Below are 6,156 nucleotides of genomic sequence, written 5' to 3' on the forward strand. Positions count from 1 at the left end.
AGCCTGGGGTTTAATTACAGAGCAGGGGGTGGATGATTGTAATTTGGGGAGGGAAAATGTGGACACGGAGTTCTACCCACAGGCCTGCTGGCTCGACTCCTCCTGCCTGATTTATCTGCCCGTTTATACATGCATTTACTTTACTGTCCTGTTCATGCACCTATTTATACATTTATTTACCTTATTAACATGCTCATTTATATACATTTATATACATTTATCTTGAGACTGACTGACTGACTGACAGAGTGAGAGGAGGTTGTACTCAGACACACAACACTGTCTCACACTCACACACTTTCACAAACACATGCGCTCACACACTCTCACAAACACATTCACTCACACACTCTCACAAACACATTCACTCACACACTCTCACAAACACATGCGCTCACACACTCTCACAAACACATTCACTCACACACTCTCACAAACACATTCACTCACACACTCTCACAAACACATTCACTCACACACTCTCACAAACACATGCGCTCACACACTCTCACAAACACATTCACTCACACACTCTCACAAACACATTCGCTCACACACTCTCACAAACACATTCGCTCACACACTCTCACAAACACATTCACTCACACACTCTCACAAACACATTCACTCACACACTCTCACAAACACATTCACTCACACACTCTCACAAACACATGCGCTCACACACTCTCACAAACACATTCACTCACACACTCTCACAAACACATTCACTCATACTGTCTCACACTCTCCCCCACAAATAGAGCCATTTCAGTCCGTAGGGAAACTAACTGACGCACAAATACAACCTTTTCAGTCTGGAGAGGGATGCTGTAACTTCAACATAAATACGGCTGCATCAGTCTGGAGAAACGCTGTAATTTCAGCACAAATATGTCCCTTTCAGTCTGGAGAGATGCTGTCATTTCAGCAGAAACATGGCCATTTTAGCACGAAGGGAGACAGAAAAGAGAGACTAATTTCAGCGGCTGGCCAGGCCTCTCCATGCGGGTCTGTCCCGGGACAGGATGGGGAGAGAGGGGAGACGCTACAGTACAGGACGGCCGCACAGCTCCATGTTTCACTACGTGTGTGTGTGAGTGTGTGTATATGCGGGTGTGTATGTGTGTGGGTCTGTGTGTATTTCTGTGCATGTGTGTGTATGTGTGGGTGTCTGTGTGTGTGTATTTATGGGCATGTGTGTGTGTGTGTGTGTGTGTGTGTGTGTGTGTGTGTGTGTGTGTGTGTGTGTGTATGCATTTCTGTGCATGTGTGTGTATGTGTGGGCGTCTCTGTGTGCATTTCTGGGCATATGTATGTGTGTCTGTGTGTATATTTCTGTGCATGTGTGTGTATGTGTATGTATCAGTGAGTATTTCTGGGCATGTGTGTGTGTGAGTGCGTGTGTGTATGCGTGTGTGAGTGTGAGTGTGAGTGTGTGTGTGTGCGTGCGTGCATTTGCTGTGCTGGGGGGCAGGATCTGTAAGTGTGTATTAGCACCGCATCGGGGAATGTTGGTCGTGTGGTCAAGAACAAGCGACGCGGACGGACACTCCATCATTATTATTATTAATATTAATATTAATATTAACCTTTATTTATATAGCACACAGAAGACATGCAGCAGCAGCAACAACCATGGAAACGACCCGGAACGCTTCCCGTTAATACACCCGTGATAACAGTCCGGGGAAGGTCATTACAGGAAACTTTGCGGTCAAAGATATGCCCACCAGAGTAGACACATCGGGACCAAATATATCCGGTTTTTTTTTTTTTTTTTTTTTTTGATACATCATTTCAACTGTCAATTAAATTATAATTCGTCCTCACTGAATACCCGAACTCACACAGCGCGCCCGTTACCAATCTGTTTATGTTAAAGACCCAAAAGCGAAACTAGTGACGGATTAATTTAAGTCAATTCTAGTTGATGGTTGCTTGCGAACAAACTTCCAGGGCACACGTATCTCCCAGCTGCCCGGACAAAGGCTCGGCGACGACGACATGAACTGTGTGCGCCCGCCCAGTAGACTGTCGGAGGAGCTTTTAGGATGTATAAACGGCTATAGCAACACTGGTGGAATTCTTTCAGCTTCGAGTTTTCATATGCAAATCGAGGTTTAGTTACGGTATGCAACACAGACATTCCCATTTTCAGAGTGTTTTTGTTCATTATCCGGTGTCCAGGGATAAGACGATGGGAGAAAGCGCGAGAGGCAGCGCGGCTTCACTTTGTTACATTATACAGTGATTCAAATTCACATTCTAATTGGCAGGAAGGGTTGCGCTCCCACACAATACAGAACACCCAAAACTCGTATTTTTCGGTCAGAAAACAGCTGGTTTCACGGCTATATTTGAATTGGTCTGCTTAGCCTGATTAGTTTTAATCCGAGGAAAAGCGAACACAAAATAAACAAACAAAAACAGTGTTCACTTAAAATATTACATTTAAGTTTTGTGATTTTAGTTTTGTTTAGAGGAACGCCTGAGTCAGTTTTTTAGTTCCTCACACAAAAATAAACACAATTTTCAAGCGCACATGCAACACAAGCGCGCGACTCCACACACGTTTTCAATTTGTCAAGAGAAGGTTGAAGCTGTCTGTTCGTAATTACAACGGCTTCTTCGAGAGGTGGGCTGTGTCAGTTAAACGATCGCCGACTATTCTTAAACTGGCTTAATTGGGTTCAAGTCAATTTGTTTGTCAGCTGCGAATATAAATAAATAAACGCGACATCGTAGCTCTGGGACTGGCGCGATGCTGGTCAGTGGCTCGCGCAGGTGTCTGGACAACGCGATTTTTAGAATAGCCCACCACTTCATGACGGAAGATTCAACAACACATTCAGATCATTGCCTTTGTACCAGATCATTAATCTCAGCCGCCCATACGTAGATAGCTGGTTTAGAAAGAGAACAATACCGAACGCGTGAAGAATACACTGAGGCAGAATAGCCAACAAATGCAAATTGTATGTGGCTGGTCCGGATCGCGATGGGTCGCTCCGGGGTGCATGGGAATAACGGCACAATACCGAGCGAAAGACTTCAGTTCAGCAGCCGCAGACACCCAATGACGCGTGCAGGCTACTTTTAAACTTCTTTAAAAGTTTAAACTTCTTTAAAAGTTTGCCCTTTCTAAAGCGGTTGTTCGTGAAAAGAAAAAAGGAAAAAAGTTGCAACTCCTGCTTGCGAGCTCCGGCTTGACTGAAATGTGTTTGAAACCCGTAACTTCCCAGAGTTGTAAACCACAAAACCCCTTCCCCTTTCTTTGGCAAGCATTTCAAAGGAAAGAGTTCTTTATTTTGCGAGTTCCGCTTTGTTTTCCAACAGTGTTATATACAGAGGTTTTCCACAGACCTTGGCTTCGCGACCGTTTAGCAAACATGGTGGAAACACGATACTATTTCTTTCAAAACGAAATACAAATGCGCACATACATTTTAGATAAAGCAGCTCCCTCATATTTATATCTCATGTAGTTTGTGAAGGACTGTGAATGTCACAGGACGCAGTAGGATACTTTAAGGAATCGACGGTGCTTTCGTGGAAACTTACCTTGCAGAAATATCACACTGAGCAAAAAGGGAAAAAAAGAAAAAAAACTAGAAAACTTGAAATGTTCCGGTCCGTGCTTCCTCGCACAATGATGCAAGAAGCAGATCAAACGGGAGAAATCAAAGTGCAAACTAAATTAAATAGTAAGCCACGAAACGCCGAGGCTGCATTCAAACTAAATTAAGTCGTCCTTTTCAGTGTCCGGTAGATTCCTTGAGTACGTTCCGGTGCACCAGAAGCCGGATTATGGATCAGATGCTGGCCACAGCTCAGGCAGATTTCGTTTATCCCGAGTCAGTCAAGTATCCCGAATTTGTCAGAGACTTCCACCCTACCGCGCCGGTGCTAAGAGAAACTCCGACGGAATTACGCAGCGAACTACTGCGCGCTCTCCCTCCCCGCTGCCTCAACGCTAACTCCAAACCCAGCCCACTTGCACCGGACACCCAGTCTCAGCAAACAAAAAAAGAAAAAAAAAAACCAACCAGGAATCAGGCTGGATGCGGACGAGGCCTATCAGCGAATCGCTCTTCGACTGACATCACTTTATGAATGAAGAACAATTACAGATTACTTGCATATATGTATGTACCAGTTTATCAAATAACTGACTATATTTGGCATTTTTAATAGTAAGCTAACATATAATATCATATCTCTGACATTAATAGAGAAGTGTCACAATTTGTTTATTGGATAAAGGAATGTACCATCTACTTTAGTTGGATCGTGGTTACACTTTTACAGTTTCCCAAATTGCGAATCACCAGCTTTCGGCGAACTTTGGGTGTGTTTTCTGTCCAGAGAAGCTACTGGAAGACTCGTTCTGCAGAGGCGATAACGCTAGATCGCGTGTTCCGGTGCCTGTAGTTTTGAAGCCGGGGAACCCCCCACATATTTGTCCTGTTGGGAGATGCTTATTGCGATTTGTCAGATGTGACTCTTTCTTACACTTGGGTCCCTTCCAAAGTCACGCATCTCCTGGGGCTGTACCGTGCCTACAGAAGTCTGTTGTAGCCTATAGGCCTATCTGATAAGCGAATTGAATTGGCCGTTTGAACTTAATAGCGGATCCTATAAAACTATGCCGTACTGGGACACCTTTCGCGTTGCTATAAACAGACGAAAGGGCGGGTTTTCCCCCGGTTGTTTATTCTAGTTCTCTTTCATCACCACCACCTGTATTACATGTGTTTGTTTAGCCCGAAAGGTAGGTATTCCGCGCGCGTGTGTGTGTGTGTGTGTGTGTGTGTGTGTGTGTGTGTGTGTGTGTGTGTGTGTGTGAAAGCCCGAACGGGACAGCGCAGCTTTTGTCTAGACCGAGGCCGTAACCCGCGGAGGTAAACATTCACTGCAGATATGAACTGTTGATAAAATCCTGCTGGTGATTGGAAGTCACTGCAAGTAAATTTATGATTTGACAGCAGAAACAAGATTAGACTACGTCGTCATGGGGCAGGCGAGATAACGGGCGACAATAGGCTGAGATTGTGCCTTGCATTTGTAAAGTAACCTAAACGCAAACATTTAAAATAGGTTTAATAACGCCTGTATTGCCGTAGGAACACGCGCAGAAACACAAGTTTAATTGCAAGAGCACTAGCTGGTTTAATTGACTGTTTGATTGTCTTCAATTATTTCAAAACTAAGTGGAACGGGTGTCATGAACACTTGTCACCCTAAATTAGATTTTTCTTTTTTTCTTTTTTTCTTTTGGCACGGAATGTCTCTTGGCCTTGTTTAGTGATCATTTATAACTTACCCATTTGCGCTTTTCACGACATGGCCTCAATTTCGCAGAGACGCAAGTCCACCAGCGCCATCTAGCGGCGACAGCGCTGTACAGCACCCTGTAGACCGGAGTTGCTGAGAAGAAGAAAATGAGACTGCCTCTGGAAAGTGATTTATTGGCATTGGGGCTCCTGCTACGCGCACACAGCGCAGCCCCGTAGCCGAGGGCTCTTAAGTCTTAAGCGGGATTCGGGGTCGTAGCTGGCGGTGTCCCTATGGACGGTTTTGTTTCCCTCGGGATGCGGTTTTACAAGACTGTCCACTATTGCGACGAGTATGACGAGTCTCTCTCTCTCTCTCTCACACACACACACACACAAACAATTTTTTTTGTGATGCTAAAACTGCCAACAGTCAGATTCACCGTAATGGAGTATCTATGTCTCAGGCATTTAAACAGACATGTTACAGAAGCAGGACAGGCGATCTCTGCAGTCATAATGTTACCCCAAACGCCTACACCTCAGCCCCCTATGGACCTATCAGAATCACATAGGATACTGATGATAGGGAGTAGATTACTGTGGGATTTGGTGGAAGGGAAGTCAATCCCTGTGGGATCTGATCATAGTTACGGAGTAGATTACTGTGGGATCTACTTAAATCAGGGGTCAGATTACTGTGGGATCTGATGGCAGGGGAGTTGATCCCTGTGGGATCTGAAGGTAGTTAAGGAGATCACTGAGAGATCTACTGAATCAGGAGGAAGATCACAGGGAGTTGATTTCCATGAGATCTGGTTGGAGTGAGGGAGTAGATTACAATGGGATCTATTAGAAGCATGGGGAATATTGCTGTGGG

At 44.7% G+C, this 6,156-nt stretch overlaps 1 protein-coding gene across 1 annotated transcript in view; it reads right to left on the minus strand.

Moving 5' to 3' along the window:
* Window positions 1–3,963, minus strand: part of ndnf (neuron-derived neurotrophic factor) — a 15,176-nt gene extending 11,213 nt beyond the window's left edge. The window contains exon 1 of the mRNA XM_061239814.1: window positions 3,565–3,963. The gene's annotated coding sequence lies outside the window, so the exon portion shown is untranslated. The remainder of the gene's footprint in view (window positions 1–3,564) is intronic.
* Between the last annotated feature and the right edge of the window lie 2,193 nt (window positions 3,964–6,156).

Source organism: Conger conger, chromosome 4 (assembly GCF_963514075.1).
Source record: "Conger conger chromosome 4, fConCon1.1, whole genome shotgun sequence".
Lineage (NCBI taxonomy): Eukaryota > Metazoa > Chordata > Actinopteri > Anguilliformes > Congridae > Conger > Conger conger.